This window comes from Corvus moneduloides, chromosome 28 (assembly GCF_009650955.1).
Source record: "Corvus moneduloides isolate bCorMon1 chromosome 28, bCorMon1.pri, whole genome shotgun sequence".
In the NCBI taxonomy this organism is placed as follows: domain Eukaryota; kingdom Metazoa; phylum Chordata; class Aves; order Passeriformes; family Corvidae; genus Corvus; species Corvus moneduloides.
The window spans coordinates 5,432,618-5,451,474 of NC_045503.1; the positions used below are offsets into that span (position 1 = coordinate 5,432,618).

Below are 18,857 nucleotides of genomic sequence, written 5' to 3' on the forward strand. Positions count from 1 at the left end.
CCGACTTTTGTATTGGAGCTTTTCACCTTACTTTGAAACTTCAGCTGCTGGAAATCAAATGGCTAAAAAGACTTCCAATTCTATGTATAAAAACTGACTAAAGTTCTGGTGATGGTGAAGAAAGCTGAAAAAGGAGGGGAAAGCATAAAGCACAAGTGGTGTCCCTCCCTCACAGAGTGTTTGACAGCAGAAGCTCCCATCTTTTAGGCAATTCCCAACTCAGATGGTGACTGCTCAGTGCCCAGAGGAATGCCAGTCTGATGGGAATGCAGTAGCTCTACTGCTTGTCAGAACAAACCAGGATTGAATATGCAATGAACCCAGGTTGGTTCAGAACCACAGATCCCTAAAAATCTGTACCTTCTAACAAACAGCCCTTTTTGTTTAATGATCCAAGTGAGACTAAACCTGTGGTTTCCAGTGCAGTTGTGTTGGACCTGTAGTTAAAAAAATCACTTGTGTACCAGGCAACTGATTTGTTACTAGCCCCCTTGGGCTCTGCTTGAGACAGATTTCACTGGGAAAAGAGCTACAGAAAATGTCAGCAGACAGTGTGTGTGTGCGCCAGAGACTCCCAGCAGCTGTGATTTCAAATCGATTTTATTTTCCCCTCATCTAAAGAGTTTTACACTTGCAGGGAGACATTTTGATGTACTGGGAAACAAACCAAGGAAAAGGTTTGTGGTGTGGGGAGAAGGCAAAGGATTTCCAGTAGAATGGGAGATAAGGAAGACTGTGGGGGTACACTGGGAGATCTTTTTGAAGGTGCATTTCTGCGTTGTTCTTGTGCTTCTTGTGATGGCATCTACCCTTCTATAGTGTTCTCGAAAATCTTTGCCTCTTTACTTGCACTCAGTGCTCTATTTCTGCCTCAGATCAAAGCTTTCTGTACTGCCAGTGACCTATGCGAGGGGCAGGTCTGTCTGTGGGGCTGGACAAGGAGCTGTGTGTCTGTGTGAGCTGTGACAGATGTGGGATCAAGGAACCTGTTATCCCCTGGCTGCTCCAGCACCACCTCTTATATCCTACACCTGGCAAGGCAGCAGGGAGCAGCCATCCTGGATTGCTTATGAAACCCCTCAGATGGAAGGAGAAATCCAGTGTGTGCAGTCTCCAGCCTGGATCTCAGGAACCCAGACTGGTGTGGGCAAAAGGACAAATCCTCTCCAAGAGATTGGAGGGCAAGGAAGAGGGGAATGGGGCACAGAGAAGGCTCCAGGCAGTGAGGAAAGAGGAAAAGCTGGAGTCTGGATGGACAGCAGGGCACCCATCTCCTAGCCACAGGCAGTGCAAGATGGGAGATCAGAGCCTTCAGCCTCCTCTGGAATCCCTGAATGCTCCTGCAGAAGGAAGGAGAGGAGAGCTGAAGACTTTGGCCAAGATGGTCTTCACTCGCAGAGTCCAAGTGGTGCCCTGTTTGCTCTCGTCCCCTCTGGGTTTTCCATTTGCACCACTGCTGTCTCCTCCATCCCTGGGCTGGGAGGCTTTGGCTCCTGCTGGGTGAGCTTGAGCCAAGGATCCCACCATGGTGTGGGGCTGTGCCGGGCTGTCTCCAGCGCCATGCTGCGTCCATTATTGTCAGCACTTACTCTCCTCCTCATCCTGCCCTGTTATAACCATGTGTTAAATACATTGCAGATGCTCCTGGACGTATTTTTGACCTATTTTCTCTGGAGTCCCTGCAATCTACTTTGTCGGAATAATTGCAATTTATTTAAATGTCAACAAGCCACACGTGGGAGACAGCAGTTGTGTGCAAGAGCAGAGCAATTACAGGGAACGGGTCCCATTTCACCACTTGAACAAAGAGCCGAGCCAGGAGAAAGGAAAAGATCATTTGCCTCTATTAACTGATCACTTACCCCAGCACTCCCAAAGTCCCCATGTACCTTTGTGCCTCTTCTTTGGGGCCATCACTTCGTGCAGGAGCTGGGGTATAAAACCAGCTCTTCCTTTGGCTTGTTCTCCACAGAAGCATCTGCTCAATCCAGAGGAATTTAGTGGTGATTTAGACCCATGTAACTGCTCACGGAATCCAGTTCTGGTCCTGCCCAAACAGCTGAAACTGAAACAGAGATGCAGAGGAGCCTGACCTGTGTGGACATCATTACAGCTCCAACAAAACAGCACTGCAGGCCCCAGATCCAGCAGTGATTTAACTTGAGGAATAAGTGTAGATGGCTTTTTCCCCTCTGAGGGTTTTGCAGCAGCCTGGCAGTGGGATGATGTGAGTTTATACATAATCAGACTTCTGGTCCTTTATCTGTATGAGGTCAGTGCCTCACAGGCCCTGGCATTGCCCAGACACACACCAGGCTCTCCCACTCTCGGCAGCCAAAGGCCAGGAGCAGAAAAAGCCATCTGGGGGTAAGTGCTTTGCTCAAGATATCTTGGCAAGTATCCCTGGTTCTCACTCGGTGCCCCTCTTACCGGGACTTGCTGCTCCTTTGGGGTCAGGCTGTAGGATGAGTGGTCGAGGCTCCCCAGAGCTGGAATACTGGGGATTGCTGCAGAGGAAGATCTGGGGCCATCTAGTGACCTTCCACTGAAAACTTTGTGCTTCCAGTGCTCCCAGTTGCTCTTAGAAGATATGTGGGACACGTTTCCTCCCTGCTGCTGACTGAGCAAGTCCCCAGCTCGGCAGCAAGCGGGCTGGAAGGCAGACCTGCACCTTCTTAATGATTTTTTTTTTTGCTATGAGCTGATTTAGAAACTGGTGCATGTAACCACCTCCTTTCATCTAGGATGAAAGAGAAGGATAACCCATGTCTTTACAGAATAGGGAGCTGTAACAGTCAGAGCCCCCACCCAAAATGTGAGCTGGGAAGAAGAGAAATGGAGCTGTTTGTGCCTCAGCGTTTGCCACCACAGGTGAGGGGTGGGCAGCAGGTTTGTGGGTGCACCATCCCCTGCATGTATCCCGGTACTGTGTGCTCCTGGCTCTACCAGGTGCCTCTCCTGGATTTCCCAGGGGTCCAGGCAATCTCTTCTCTGTTATTATCAACTACAAGCATGATAATCTGGACCCTAATGCGTACAGGAGATTACAAAGCAGTGTTTTATGGACCTGCTACAAAAGTACCCATAATCTGCTAATGCCCACAATTAAAAAAGGCAGCGGAGCAAATCTGGGCCATTGCAAGTTAGTGCCCATATCTGGAAATGGATTCCAGTTCCAGCTGTTGGCCTTGAAATAGAAGAAAACATCTTTATTAAATATTGGTTCTGGAAATAATATCTTTTCTAGTTTTGGCAAAATGCCTTGCAAAGCTTGGACATAAAGCAAAGCCATCTCTGTTCATCAGGTTTTTTTCTCTTTTTAACTATCTGCATGTAAAAAAATGTGTAGAGATTGATACTTACTTCATCAATCCAGGTGTTGTGGTAAAAATGAACTGGTAACCCTGGTAATGGATCCCCTTGGAGTTAACCTGTCTGTGCAGCTTTTGGGACGGAAAACACTCCTAATATCCCCCCTATTCTCTCTGTGTCCCCCATCCTGTGATGTTCACACCTCACAGGACTGGGCACTCCAATTTCCCCACAGCCGTCAGCCACACTCTGGTGCCCTTCACTCTTGACGCCTTCCCACCCAAATTCTTTGTGCGTTGTTCCTGCAGCTCCATCCCTCTCTGGGGGTGCTTGGGCAGCTGTGTGCCTGCCCTGTGGAGCCAGTGGTGCGGCAGAGCCAGGAACGTGGGTCCCTGGGGGAATCTGCAAAGTACAAGTTGTTATTACTCACTACAGCAGAACAATCAGCAAGGGCTCTGTAATGCAGAAAGATGGATTGAAGCTGCTTAAGACTAGAGGGAAATGGAATCTCTGCTTTGCAACAAGGAGTTTAACTCCTGCAATCCCCCCCCTTGGTGAGCGATGAGACCTGAGCAAAAGCCCAGATTTGAAAATTGCTGGATTCAGGGAGGGAGATGGGGCCATGCAGCAAGAGCCAAAATCCAACCTAGATCTCAGCTTGGCACGGTGATGTGCCAGTTCCATCTTGTGAAGGGAACTCTCTGCATGTGCAGCTCTTTCCTGGTAGTTGTGGAGAGGACCCTGACGTCTCACCCAGCTCAGGTGCGACCAGTGCCAGTACAGCCCTTAGGTACCCTCTTTTTCTTTTCCCTCCTGCAGTGATCCCACTGCTGCTGGTCCTGCAGAGTCAGGTTTCTCCACGTTTCCATCCCAGATATGGAGATTTCCAGCTGGAGAGTGAACTACAAAGAGGACAGAGCAATGAACTTCCAAGAGCTTCACAGTCATGATGAGACTGTTTTCTTCTCATGTGCTTCTGGTGGATTTTAGGCTGTGAAATAAGAAGCTCTTGGTTGTTATATGTTCCTTATTTCTTCCCACAGAAGTGTGAGTCCTGCTTTCCCCCGGCTTTGCCTGAGATGAATAGCAGATCCTCTGCTGTTACATTAAGGCAGCTTTAAACATATGATAAACTAGCTATACAAACCTTTGTCATCCAGGGCATAAAACAACCTCTAACTGCTTAGGATTAAGGAGACACTTGTCTTAAATCAGCCAGTTATTTTAAATACTTCTCTGTTAGCTGTCAGATGCCCTGACTGCCTGTTATCACACCAGGGGATTTGTGTTAGACTTCAGTGCCAGACTCTGCTCTGAGACTGGGGCCTGGGGTAAGGAGGGGCTGGGGCTCCCAGTTGTCTCTCCAGCAGCTTTCTATGACAAAGGGAGATGAGTCTAGCATGCTGAGAGAGGAGTCAGGCTGCAAGGACTGGCGTGGGAAACTCTGGTATCTCAGAGGGCTTCCAGGATTGCTGAGGGAGCACATGCTGACTGTCTTGCTCTTCCGGGTTAAAAGGAAAGTCAGGGAGATCCAGCTGGTCATAACAATGTGAGGCTAGAGGGGAACAAACAGCAGGTCCATGCATACAGGGTTTTAAAAACACAGATTTTCTTCAATGCTAAATGATCACACTTTGCAATAAAATTTGTTTTGATTTAATTCTGCTGGTCATGAGCTCCCAAGAGGAATTGTTGTGAGCAACTGCATTGTGGCTGGGACTGTAGGGTCGAGGCAGAGGTTTTCAGCAGGGAAGGTTCCTCAGCTCCAGGGTGAAGCTGGAGAGGGACCTGCCTGCAGCTGGGAAGGGAAAGGCTTCTGCTGTCTCCTTTTCCCACATCACTCCCTCCTGTAAAGACCCGAGATGTGGTGCCAGGAGGCTTGAACCGACGCCGGAGCACTTGCGCACAGGTGAGCAGAGATTTACCTGCCTTGGAATTCAGCCGATTTCACTGCTGCAAGTTCATCCTGTTAATGAGCCCCTGGGGAGGCAGCGGGGAAGCTCACCGAGGCCATGGAGCCATCCTGGCCTCCCCAGCTGAGCCCTCCTCACCCGCCAGAGCAGAGGCCGCGCTCAGCCCCTTGTTTTCCCCCCGCGATCAGCTCCCTGCTCTGCGCCGGGCGCTCCGGAGCTGCCCCGGGGCCGGCGGGGCGGAGGCTCCGTGCGCTCCTCCCGCAGCCGCCGCGCTCCGCGAGCATCGCCGGCCTCAGCGCGGGGCCGTCCCCTCCCCGTCACCGCTGCACCCGCTGCTCTCGATTAAGTTTCTCTTGCAGCTCTTCCAGGAAGCCAGGGGCCTGTTGTTTTGGAGATCGCCTTAATTTGTTTATTCGTGCATATGTTCTGTCTTGTACAACCGCGCTTCGCAGCTGGTCCCGAGCAGCCTACGGCACAGGGGAAGCAGCAGGTTAAGTTTGAGCTAAAGGAAGTCGCTGAAAGCCGGCCTGACGTGTGGATCCGAGGGTAGGCTCCCTGAGATTGATGTGGTAAAACACAGTGCCATATTGGCTTAGATAGCATCTTTATATTTATTGCTGGTTTCCATCATAATTTGGGCACAATAACAGTTTGTTTCTGCAGAAGATCAGTTAAGCTCAAAGAATTAAAGGTAGAAAACTCCCTGTCTCTAATTGTATTATGCAAATGTAAAATTTCCCTGCACAGGGCAGGGGGTTGGAACTAGATGCTTTTTAAGGTCCCTTCCAAACCAAACCATTCTGGGATTTTAAATTCTCTGAGAAAGGTGGAGAGACAGGGATTTAGGCTGAGACTTGCCTGCTGGACAGGACTTGTGCTCTCCAGAACCAGACATCTGCAAAATCTGGTTTCAGAGGTGTTGTCTGGCCAGGACAGACAGTGCAAGGTACTCTCCTGAGGAGGATGCTCACACACCTGTGAGGCTTGGACGCTGCTGATGCATCCCTGAGGTACCTCCTCCCTGCTTTCCCTGTGTGTCAGGATCCTGCCCTGCACCCCTGCACAGGCCAGCTCTGCTCACAACAGAGGCAGACTCACCAAAACCTTGGTGCAGCGAAGGGGTTCTGCCCCCACGGTGTCCCTGGGGAGCTGGAGAATGGCAGATCCTTCTGTGCTGCTTTCCTGCCTGTATAACCTGAAGAATCTGGCACTATCAGAGGGAAAAAAAAATCATTTGGATGTTTTACTGCTACTGTAAAGCTGTTACTTCTTCCCCACCCGCCCTTTAGGGGGAAAAAAAAAGAAGCCTTGTTTAATCTGCCAGCTTGCAAATGGCACCTAAATAACACAGTTGTCTTTGGCTCAGTCGATCAAAGGGCTCTGCTCAGGAGGACGGGGACACTTTGGAGGCTCAGATTAGTGTTGTTTCAGAGGAATTGGATGCTTCTTTGTGTTGTTTTTAAATGATTCTCTTTCCAGGTTGAGTCTGAGCCAGATAAGTGAATGCATAGAATCGATATTTTGCAGAACTGATAGAAAATTAGCCAGGTTTAATAAACTTCATGCATGGCTTCCTATTGTAGCTGTATATCAAAAGGAAAATAAATATATTGACTGGATTTGCTTCCAAGAGTATCTATAAGTCACTCTGTGAAATGAGGCAATTGCACAAATGGCTATGGGAGGCTGTGCCTCATAGGGTAGGAAGGGATCGTGCTCAGGACATCTGGGTCTTCTTGCTAATTTACCACATGACCTTGAAATTCAGGCCAAATTTTCATGTATGCCCACAGAATTTGTTTTGCTTTTTGACTCTGGAATGTTATTTCAGATGCTGAGGTAGCTCCATGTTTGGCCCTCCCCACCCTGTACCAGGCGAAGCTGCTGGTGGTGCTCCATTCCTTGGAGAAGGATCCTAACAGCTTTCCCAGGTTTATGTTTTTATCATGGCTTATTTTTTTGGTGGTTCCCCTGCAACGTGGAAATGCCATTACTCCTTTCCCATGTGGGGATTATGGATAAATGATCTGAGATCTATCACAGCAAAGTGATGGAGAGGTAGAACCAGGCAAGACTCAAACCTCAGGTTTCTCAGTTGTTTGGATCTGCAGCTAAATGCAACATTTTCTGAGATTCAGGAAGAAATTGTAACTGTTTTCTCCTTGTGATGTTTCCCATATTCCAGATCTCGCTGCAGTACACAAATGGAGGCATATGGAGCATCCAAACTCACCTTCATCCATCTTCATTTGCCCTGGCTGTAATGGACAGTGGCCACACAACTGTCCTCTGGAAATCAGGAATGCGAGACCGTAACTGCTGCTCCATCTATTTGAAACAGTTGCACATAATTGTACAAGGTTTGGACACGTTACTCCTAATCCTGTGTGCAGCTGCCTGCGAGGGGGTCTGGCACGCCAAGGTCTGAGCGTGGAGTGTGTCAGGCACTGCGGCCGACGGAGCCAGACGGCTCCACGGGGAGGGACAGATGGACCAGCCCTCGGGGCTGCCCTCCCCAGGGATGCTCCGTGCCCGGGGAGGGAGGAGCAGGGGGATTCTCCCTTTACATGGAGCCAAGGTGCAGTTGGGTGAAGGGTGATGTGAGGGATGAGACTGGGTCAGCTCCTTGTCTCAGTGCTAAATGAAAGTGTCCATTTCTGGGTATGAAAAGACTTCTCCAGGACTAAAATTTGCTGTTTATACCTGGAATCACCAAGGAAAAGAGGTGATTGAGTCTTCTTGATGTACAGTTAAAACTGGAGCAAGAATCAGATCCTCTGAGTTTCTTTTCCTTTTCATCTTCAGTTTGCAGTGCAGATGGGACATCACTCTTCCCTTCCAGCGGCTCTGCCACTGTCCCTTGTGGGTTTTATCTCATGTCTGAACTCAATACAGACATTTTCACTGACGGTTTTGTGATAGCCTGGAGAAAAGGAGGCTCAGGGCAGACCTCATTGCTCTCTACAACTACCTGAAAGGAGGTTGTAGCCAGGTGGGGGTCGCTTTCTTCTCTCAAGTAATAAGTGACAGGACCAGAGAAAATAGCCTCAAGTTGTGCCAAGGGAGGTTTAGGTTGGATATTAGGGAAAATTTCTTCACAAAAGGGGTGGTCAGGTGCTGGAACAGACTGGCTGGGGAAGGGGTGGAGTCCCAATCCTTGCAAGTGTTCAAAAGGGTGTGGATGTGGCACTTGGGGGCATGGGTTAGTGGTGAACCTGCGGGTGGTGCTGGGTTAATTCAATAACCTCAGAAGGCTTTTCCAACTTTAGTGATTTTGTGCTGCAGAAGGTAGACCCATGGCTGGCATAAATCAACAGAGCACCCAAAACTTTGTTGGAGCACGCAGAGGTGGTGCTGGTGGAGGATCTGACTCCTGTTATTTTCGTTACTGAGTTGAAGCTGTTTCTGCAGCTCGTTGAATGGAGACAGCCCCTCCTTCCCCATAATGAGGTGAAAGCTGGAGCAGTTTTTTAGCCACGCACCTGCAAGGGGAAAACAAATGGGGAGGATGAGCAAGCCATGGGTGGGTGTTACTGCCTGTTAAATACATAACGTCGTTTGTCACTTAAGTAACCTTGAAACAGCATTCCTTGTGCTAGAGCCGCCGCACCGGCACCGCCGTGGGCAGGGACGAGATCAGGACATGGTTAAGCACCCACCTGCCACCATTCATCATCCAGTTAACCCCACAGCTCAACTTCCCTTCAAAACCACACGTTTTCCTCTTTTTCACTCTCTCTCCACACCTGCCTGCCACCTCCAGCCCTCAGCATCCCTGGTTCCTGTGCTTGCAGGGAGATGCTGGAGAGCGCCTGGGGTTTGCTCCTGCTCATCCACCAGGGATGTGCGTGTGGAAAGTGAGATCAGATGGAGGAGTGCAAGGAGCAGAAAGGTTTTAGTGCTGATGAACTCCCAGGGAATGCAGCACAGCAGAGGCAGAAATGAGGCTGTGAACTGCAGATGTGCAAGGGATGGCAGGAAGTGCAAGAGGGGACAGTGGTGGGGGTGTGGGCACTCTTGTGTGCATCAGGAATATGTCAAATGTGTGTGCCCTGAGGCTCAGGCAGGTCTAAGGGGGGATGAGAGTAATGCCCAGGTGAGGAGGGTCTGATAAGTGTATAATTCCAGGAGTAGGGGTGTTGGTGTGTAAATAGGAGGGGATGGGGTTGTCCCTCCACGTGTGTGCAGCCAGCACGGTGCAGCAAGGGCAGGGGATCAGGCACCTGCCCTCCCCACCATGGGCAGCACATGGTGCAACTGGAGCAAATTTGGCTCAGAATCACGGAATATTCTGAGTTGTAAGGGAGCCACAAGGATCAGAGTCTAACTCTTAAGTAAATACCCCACAGAGGGATCAAACCACAACCTTGGCATTATCAGCACTGTGCTCTAACTCACATTGCCTTGCAGTGAAAATTGCTGCTCACAGATCTGTGTTGGGGCAAACATCGTGTTTGTAACATGAAAATGAACGTGGGGTTTGATAATTACTTTTCTTGTTTTTCTTTTCCGTCGGATTTCTGACTCTGCAATTCCCAGTGCAGGAATGCTGATGGGCAGATGAAAGGTTGGCTGCTGGGAGTTCTCCAGCTCAGCTTCACAGACCTAATGCATGTCAGCTGCTGTGCCCTGTCTCCGAAACCCTTCCTCTGTCTTGTCTTGCTGGATGCTCTCTCTGGTTGCTGCCCTACCTCTCAAGATAATAACAAAGCCTCTGAAAAGGTGGAATTTCCCTTTTCTCTTGAATGGAGATCAAGGGGAGAGTTGTGTCCCAACGTGCAGGATAATAAGCAGTGTAAGTTTACTCTCTGTCTCTACGCAGTTGTGGAAGTTGGTTGTTATCTGTGTTTTCTGGAGGAAATGAGCCAGTTTTGTCAGGAGAGGAGTGTTTGGGGTGATGCTTCTGCAAGAGCTGCTGGATCAGGGTCACAGCTTTTGATTTGGACTCCAGCAGAAAATGTTCCATTTGGTACAATTCACGAGACAAAAATTCATTGTTCCAAAGTTATTTTTTTCATTTTCCCAAGTTGAAATCCTTTTAAACTGGGAGAAGAAAATAGTTATGAGTTTCAGTACTGACTCATTTCAAAATCTAAGGCATCTTTTTTGATCTAACATTTTGGCTGATTAAATAGGAAACCCTTTTGTCTTACACATTACGAAACATCAAGGTCTCTTTTAGATCCACTGGTGTTTTTATTAGTCTCTGAAATTCTTGTGGAATAGATAAAACATCTCCCACCCAGCTCTGCTGTGTCAGTTAATGTGTGAGCAATCACAGTATGACATATTCACCGAGGAGTATATACAAATTGAATCTCTACATGTGGTTGTCAGGAAACAAAACATGCTCAATATCTGATGATGTTTCAAAGACAATTTTGATTTTTTTTAGCAAAGCTTTTGTGGAAAATGTAGCAGCAAAGACATAAAAATTACTCCTGCAATTTGGAAACAGGTAAACAAGAGGTATTAAAAATCGATTAAAATACTATGTGGTCATCCCTAGGGATGATTTCTCACATGTAAACACATCTTTGGTGAAGGGAGGAACGAGACCAGATCCCAATCCCCGGGGGTCTCAAATCCCATTGAAGTAATTTGCAACTAGATCAGGCTGAGTCTTCAAATTTGATGTAGGCACCAGCTGAGGCTGCAGAGCTCAGCAGCAGTTCAAGCATCTTTTATCTCCTGGGTGGTCCCTAAGTCAGAGCTCTCATCTCCTCTTTCCCCCTCCTTTCTCAAACTAGGCATTTGCTGATGCCATTGTTTAATCCCGCCAAGGATCTGCTCCATTTTCCATGCTCCGAGGTAATTTTGGCGAGGCTACTTTGTTCTTGCATGCCAGTTCGAAAACACTCTCTCAGGCAGGTCTCCTTCCATGGGGCAGTTGTAATCCTGCGAGATTTGTGTGTAATATATCTCCTTGCCTATCTGGTTTTTATTCTGGGTGAGGCTAATGGTGTAAAATCCTAGCCCTTCCTCTGTGTGGAAGCAGCTAACAAACAGCTCCTCTGATAATTCCTTCCAGATGGGTCCAAGCCGGCGTTTCCCTGGCGCAGAGCTCTGCAAATGGAACAGGCCCTTTCCCAGCTCTCCAGTACACAGTGTGGTGGGGACACGTCCCACCACTGGTATTCCAGAGTACAGAAAAGTTCCTGGGCTCATCAGAGCACAGCAACACCACTGCTGTGAAGGCACGTCCACATGGGAAACACCAACCCACAGCAAAGTGATCCTGGGCACATTCAGAGGGACAAACCCTTTGGGCTTTGGGTGATGCTCATTTCTCTACCCACTTGGTAGATCCCTGTGAGCAGTATGGGTGGGGAGGGGCACCAGCCTGTGAGGAGAACAAAACTGGGAGCAGATAGGGAAAAGTTGGCTGCTTTTCTTTTCCTCCCCTGGCACAGTGGGCTCTCTCTCCGTCATCTCTCTGCAGCTGAGCTGTGCCGGGGCGGGGGCCGGTGCTCCCTGGGCCGGTGCTGCGGGACCGTCCCCACGCCTTGGCTTTGCCAGCCCTGGGTCTTTCCAGGTCGTGAGAAAAGCAGGTCAAGCATGTGAGCATGTGGCTGCCTTTCAGGCACACACTGGAGAACTGTTCTATCCAGAGAGATTTCCCTTTATCATAGGGAGTTACTGGAGCGGCCAGAGCTGCAAAGCAAGGATTTAAAAGCATCTCTGAGTGTTGGAATTGAGGTGAAGTCCTCCTGCTTTAGGGCACAAGCTCAACTCTAAAGGAGGGGACAAGATGGAAATTTTCCTTTGAGAAGATTATGTTAAAACTTTCAAAAAGGTGTTTGATTTGATAGGAGAGGATTTGCATCTTTGCCTGCAACAGCTGATACCACGGGATGTCGGGAACAGACTGTCCAAGGGAGGTCTCAAATACTTGCTGCACACAAAAGCTGTGTGTCGGGAGCAGAGGGGTTGCAAGTATTTCTTTTGTCAGGGATACAAAACTTAGCAGGCTTCATTTTGAGGATGCCTTTTATGAGATGGGGGGACCCCCACTGCATCCCACTGCTGCATCTCTCTGTTCCCTATCGCAACACACTCCCAAAGCAGCCTGGCTCTGTCCATTTGCCAGAGGGGGTCAGAATGAGGAAAAGTCCTGGTGCTGCATTGCAATGGTGCAAAATGCCCAGCCAGCAGGGAGTGCAGGACAGCAACCTCATGGACAGCATGGGAGACTGGCCCTGCTCCAAGTCTGGCTCTTCCTTCATCCCTGTGTACTAGGAGGACGTAAGATGGCACAATCTCAAGGCACTTTTCAAAGGCACGTCAGTAATTCTCATTATCCCCCTTGCAAAGACCACGGGCCAGCATTCTGCAGTGCTTGGCTCCTTTTCAGGCCAGAATTTCTGTCTTACATTGATGCTTTCTTTCAGCTGAAGGAAGAAGGCGGTTGAGTTTTGCTTGGATTGTCCCTGGCAGAAAAAGAAAGCACCCACGCGCTCCATGTGCTTTGCAGGCTGATCCAAAGCCTGGTGGATCCATTCCCTTTGACTTCAGCACCGTTTGTGTTTCGGCCGACAGTACAAAGTGGTATCGCTGCTGCACGAGTGGCTTGTGCTGCTGCCAGCAGTGACCTCATGGTTCTGAGAGTTTCTGTGATTTATCTCATCTGCTTCCATCTCCAGAAGATGGTTGATGAGCTGTACCTGCTACCTGGAGATGGGAGGAGAGGCAAACGCAAACACAACCCCACAGGGTCCTCCTGTGCTGCTGAAATTCCTCCTGCCCAAGGATGGAGAGAAATGCAGACTCACCCACACAAATTCTTGCCCTTTAAAGCATGCAGCTGTTCTCAGGCAACCTGAAAACTTATTCTTTTCCCCCACCAATTCAACTGTTGCAAATGCTTCCTCCCTTCTCCAAACTTGAGCTGTAACTTGGATGGTTTTGCTCCAGCAAATAACAAAATGAAGAAGCTGATTTGCAATCAGGATGTTGCTTCTTCCAATGATGCTCCAAACAAGGTGTTGGTGTTTGATAATGTAGGAAAAACTTTTCTGAAGGGCAGTGGGGAGGATGGCAGCTGTGTTGGTGTTCTTGGCTTTGCCAGCTCGGTTCTCTGCAGGTTTGTTGTTGCGGTTTCCCCCAGCAATTCTCCAGGCATGTTGAATTCCTCCAGGCTGGATCTTTCTGCTTGAAGTGATGGGATTTTGGCAGAGTTTTCTCTCGGAGCTGGAGCAGGCGCGCTGGAGTTGGCAGATAGGACCACATGTGCCACCCATGCTGCAATTTCCATGGAGTGGTAGTGATATTCATCAGAATAGGGCTGGGCCTTGAGATGTTTTTCTGCTCATGGCAACAGGCATTTCTCGCCAGGCTGCCTCTTGCCTTGAGCCAGCGCGTGGATTTGTTAGCTTTCAGCAAAGTTATTCTTGGTCGATGCTGCTCTGAGGTGATGAAAAATAGGCCCTTCTGGGTATAAAAATGTTTTCATTTTAGAGTGTTTGGAAAGCAGCGCCAAGGATGACAAAAGCAAACACCCACCCCAAGCAAAGGAACGCTCCCAGGAGCATCTCCAGAGTGTTTGAGACCTGGGTGGTGCTCAGAGGAGTGTGTTGGCATGAAACCGTGGGGGAACATGGGCTGGAGGAGCTCTGGGTCCCAGCAGCCCTAAGCACAGCTGCTGGGTTGGGGTGCAGCTGTGTACAGCTACGCTGAGCCTGAACCGGGGCTGTTTGGTAACCGGGGATCACAGAATTGTAGAAAGGTTTGGGAAGGGAGGAACCTCAAAGATCACCTTGTTCCAGCCCCTGCCATGGGCAGGGACACCTTCCATGAGACCAGGTCACTCCAAACCTCATCCAGCCTGGCTGTGAACACTCCCAGGGATGTGCAGTCGTTGGACCAAGAGATGTGATGAGTGTGATGTGTCTCTGTCTCTAGGGTTTAAAAAGACAAGGCTCCTATAACATGCTTTGTTGTGCTGTCCCATGCCTGTAAACACCTCCTCAGGCTCGCCCTGCCTCAGTTTACCCTTTTCTTCTACAAATTAGATAAACTCACCCCAATAAAGCCCTGCTATTGACTTCACCACGGTGTTTTGAGACTTAATTAACAGTCTGCAGAATGCACTGAGATCATGGGATGAAAGCAGCTATAGATATGCAAAGCAGCATCATTATGCAAAGATAAAATTTAGAACCTTTGTAAAATAAGTGTTGAAATGAATGTATTGCAGTGTGTGCCTGGCTCTGCTCAGCTCTGGGCCCTCCTGTTCGTTCACCTGATAATCCCAAGGGAAACAGGACCAAAATGAGATTTATGGGAGAAGTGTGAAAATGCACAGGCAAGGTCTTAAAATCAGATTAATGAAAAAAGAGAAGCTCTGAAAGAAAAGAAAGAACTTTTCCTTCTTATCTCTTGGAGGTCTCTAAACTCCCGTGTACACACTACAAGCTGCAAACGAAGGGAGAGCCAGAATCAGGTTTCAGATTACTCATGCTTTATTTATTTCCTTTATTATTTTGCATAGGGAAAAAAAGTGGGGGGGATAAGGAATGAATTTCAGGTATAATTTAAAAAGAAAAATGTCTGAAAAGGGACACACTCCATCAACTAATTAAACATGTAACAGAGGTGCAATATTCCCAATTAACTACAAAGTTGTGCTTCCACTTCTAATTGCTGACAGTTTCTTTTGGTGACTGTGTGCAGATTAATTGTCTTCAATGGGGAGCTGGTTGGCTTGATAATGTAATGTTTGAAGTGGAGGTAGTAATTGCTTTGATTACATTTGTGGTTTATTTTCTAAATGGCAGCTGGAGGTTGGGCCTGAGGTTTGCAGTAGCAGCTAAAAAATTGAGAGATGAGGGGAAAAAAGTAAAGTTTCTTTTAGGAGTCTAAACCTGGTAGAGCAAAACTTGGGGGTTTGGACTAGATGACCTTGTAAGATCCCTTCCAAACCAAACTGTTCTATGATATTACTACCCATGAGCTGCTTCGTTCAGCAAGGGAATGTGCAGAGCAAAGGAGTGGAGCTGGGAAGGGGCTGGAGCACCAGGAGCAGCTGAGGGAGCTGGGAAAGGGGCTCAGCCTGGAGAAAAGGAGGCTCAGGGGGGACCTTTTGCTCTCCACAACTCCCTGACAGGAGGGGGCAGCCAGGTGGGGTCAGGCTCTGCTCCCAGGTTACCAGCAACAGGACAAGAGGATACAGCCTCAGGCCACAACAGAGGAGGTTTACATTGGATATTGGGAGTATTTTTTCACCCAACAGGCTGTCCAGGGTTTCCCAGGGCAGGCCCCCATTCCTGGAGGGATTTAAAAGTCATGTGGATGTGGCATTTGGGGACATGGATTAGTGGTGGCCTGGCAGCGCTGGGAAACGGTTGGACTTGATGATCTTAGAGGGCTTTTCCAACCTAAACCATTCTTTGACAAGCTGGGGAGGGCAGCCAGGGAGCAGGCAGAGGTGCAGGCAGAGGTGTCTCCGGCGCTGTCTCTTCCCTGCCTGAGGGATGGGGTGGTTCGGCGGCCACAGATGTTCCCTCCATCCTCCTCCCCAGTGTCCTGCAGCCTCCTGGCAGCCAGCAAGGAGGGAGGAGCCGGCTCCTTCCCAGGCATCCCACCCGTCACTTGGGTCACTCTTTTGATTTTTTTCTCACTGGCGTGGGAAAGACCACGGGCAGGAGCCAAGCTTGGAATTCAAACCCCAGCTCCTGCCCCGCTTTTGGCAGCTGAGAGGTCTCCTCACTGGAGCTGAGGGATTCCCAGGCTTTTATCCTCTGCTGGCTGTCAGCTCTCTGGTATGAGATGAAGTCACCTCCTTCCCTCCTCCTTCCCAGTCCTGCCACTCACAGCAGCCCACCAAAGCCCCCCTCTCCCAGGCTCTGGCTGGCTGGGGAGCATTCTCTGCCTTTCTTCCCTGCTGCTCTCTGGCCCCTTATCTTTGCGTTCTCTCGTCTTTTCCAGCTCTGGAGCCATTAGCAGAGCTGACCCAGGTCCAGGAGGAGCATGTGTAGGAATTGGATAAGGAAGAGCATCCACTGGCCTGTGAGAAAACTTGGCCAGTGCCTGTGCCAAGTCTGTCTTCCATTAGAGTGATGCCAGCATGTGCCAGGCAGAATGGGCAGCAGGACAACACCTGGGCCCCAATCCCTCTGGCCACACAGCCTCACCCTCTCTCCCTGCATGCTTCCTCTTCTCTCTCCTGCCCCCTCTTTGCCCTGGGCGGCTTCACTTCCCCTTGGCCAGCCCAAGAGCTGGGCTGAAGGGCAGTGTGTGCAGAGGGCAGGGACCCAACCCAGACACGGCGCTTCTTCCTCGAGAGTGAGACTATCCTCTCATCACAATTAAACTGGGAGGCAGGAATCGATTTCCTATGGGCAGAGGTTTGACAGAACCTCTCTATTTGCAATACTCTGAACACTGCCCACTCCAGTGAGCAGCAGTGACCGAGGCAGCGGCTCTGCCTGACAGACCATGGGAGCGCGCGGATGCTGGGGACAGGGAACACATCCCCTTGCTGGGGCAAACCAGGGGTTAACAGCCGTGCTGGCGAGGGGGGAGGTTTATCCTGAGGTCTTTGAAGCTGGGGAGCAATGGGCAGCTGTGCCAGCAGTCAGCAAGGCCAGCTGATGCCCATGGTCATTCCTCAGCTGCCAGCAGCCCACAGTGAGGGGGTTGTTGTTGGAACAGCTCTGGGCCCTCTGGAACACGTTTGTAACAGCTTGTACCTCCCAGCGAGAGAGAGCTGCTTTTTGCCGTCTGTCAGATAATTAATGCAAGTGGGGAAACTGAGGCATAAGCTTTGCATTAAGTGTTTGCCAAATAGAACCTTCTCTGGTGCATTTTTCCCCCGATTTTTCCTTTTTCCTACCTTGTATTCCTGTCTTGAGCAGTGGGAGCATGTCAGGACATTTTTTCCCATGTGCCTTGACACAACCTTCGTGTCCTTCTTCCAGGTTTGCTGTGTCTTGATGGACTCATCAACCCTTTCAGAGGGGGACTGTGACCTGCATGGGACACCCCAATCACAGCACACACTGATATGAGGGAGAGTGTTTTATGAAGTGAACACTAATAAAATCCTCTTTCAGCAATGCATCATCATGAATGTTTTCTTGTCACTGTTAAGGAAGATGATTAGATTCTGTAGTTGGTGGTAGTGCTCCTGTATCCCTCTTCCTGGGAAGCTGAGTTTCCGTGGTTACAAGGTCCAGGGCTCTGAGCAGTAGAAAAATTAGGATCATTAAAAAAGAAAAAAACCAGCCTGATCAAAATGATCTGAAATATCTCATTGTGCAAATCGGGCACTCCCAGCTTTAAGGTCTTCAAAGAAATCTATCAGTGAGGTGTTATCCCAGAGCCCCTCTGAGCAAGGCTGCGGTTACAGGAAATTTCATCCAGCGCTGACACTGTGATGGTGTTACCACCTCAGGGCAGGGTTTCTGATCAAGTGGGAGGCTCAATATCTTTCTTTCTTCTTTTTATTTTCTTTTACTTTTAAAATTTTTTAAAATTTATTTTATCTCTTTTTTATTTCATCAAAAGTTGGACTCGGTGGTCTCGGAGGTCTTTTCCAGCCTTAATGATCCTATGATCTACTTCTTAAGGGGAAACTATTCATGGCACATGGGAACAAGGGAGATCTCCCACTCTCAGAGAATTGGGGGGGTTCTGTGGGGGATTTTGGGGACAGGCAAGTGAAATCTAAAGAGGAACTTCATACAAGGACATGGAGTGATGAGATAAGGGGAAATGGCTTCATACTGGCAGAGGGCAGGGTTAGATGGGGTATTGGGAAGAAATTCTTCCCTGTAAGGTGGGGGAGGACCTGACACAGGATGCCCAGAGAAGCTGTGGCTGCCTCATCCCTGGAATTGTCCAAGGCCATGTCAGATGGAGCTTGGAGCACCGTGGGGTACTGGAAGGTGTCCCTGCCCATGGCAGGGGTTTGGAACTGCATGAGCTTTAAGACCAACCCAGACCATTCTGTGATTCCATCAGGGCCAGGTTTAGACCCTACAGCTCTGCTAAAGCCCAGACTTGGAGGAAGAGCTGCCTGGGTGTGGGGAGAACCTGCAGACCCTTCACTTCCAGAGCTTGGCCCCTCCTCAAGCAGCCCTTGAAGGAGATGCTGCTGCTCCTGCCAGGGCCAGCTTGGGGGTGTGGGAAGGGCAGAGCTGCTCCCCAGGGCTGGACCTGGCAGAGAGAAAAGAGCTTTAGTTCAGCAGGCAAGAGGCAGGCACTGTCTGTCCTGTGCCCCTCGGCCTGCCAAGGGCTGGGATTGGGGTACCGGGGCCAGCCCTGTGCCCTCTCTGAGTCAGGGTGACACCCCAAGACAAGAGCTCGGCAGCTCCTCAGCCATTGCCATGGTTTCCTGGAGCATCCTCTCACCGCTCCTCCGGGAGCTGGAGAAAAGGGATCTTCTCACTACAGGAGCCCTGCTCGGTGATTTTCTTCTCTTCTGGTAGGAAGAAAAAAAGAGGCTTTTTTGTTATTATTTTCTGTGACATCTGCAGTCATGAATTGGGCCTATAAAACACTGTGTAGGAGACTCTTCCTCCTTCACTTGATCTCCTTTCATTCCCAAGAACATTTTTCTCATCAAAGCTTGCAGATTTCAGACACGCCATAAGATATTTTTAATCATCTTCTGTCACGAAGTTTCCAAGT

The 18,857-nt window shown here is 49.4% G+C and overlaps 2 long non-coding RNA genes across 10 annotated transcripts; one reads left to right on the top strand and one right to left on the bottom strand.

The window, feature by feature from the left end:
• Nucleotides 1–582: 582 nt before the first annotated feature.
• Nucleotides 583–5,459, bottom strand: LOC116436105. Its single transcript, XR_004236942.1, has 3 exons — nt 5,238–5,459; nt 1,890–4,303; nt 583–1,340 (listed from the first exon to the last, which is right to left on the bottom strand). It is a non-coding gene; the product is annotated as an uncharacterized LOC116436105 (long non-coding RNA).
• Nucleotides 4,710–14,273, top strand: LOC116436103. 9 transcript variants are annotated; one of them, XR_004236940.1, is made up of 5 exons: nt 5,492–5,771; nt 7,057–7,156; nt 7,411–10,020; nt 10,976–11,036; nt 11,257–14,273. It is a non-coding gene; the product is annotated as an uncharacterized LOC116436103 (long non-coding RNA). The 9 variants fall into 9 exon arrangements; XR_004236941.1 differs by adding an exon at nt 4,710–5,221 and having other exon boundaries at nt 5,678–5,771; nt 7,411–14,273; XR_004236934.1 differs by adding an exon at nt 4,711–5,221 and having other exon boundaries at nt 5,585–5,771; nt 7,411–14,273.
• The last annotated feature ends 4,584 nt before the right edge of the window (nt 14,274–18,857 follow it).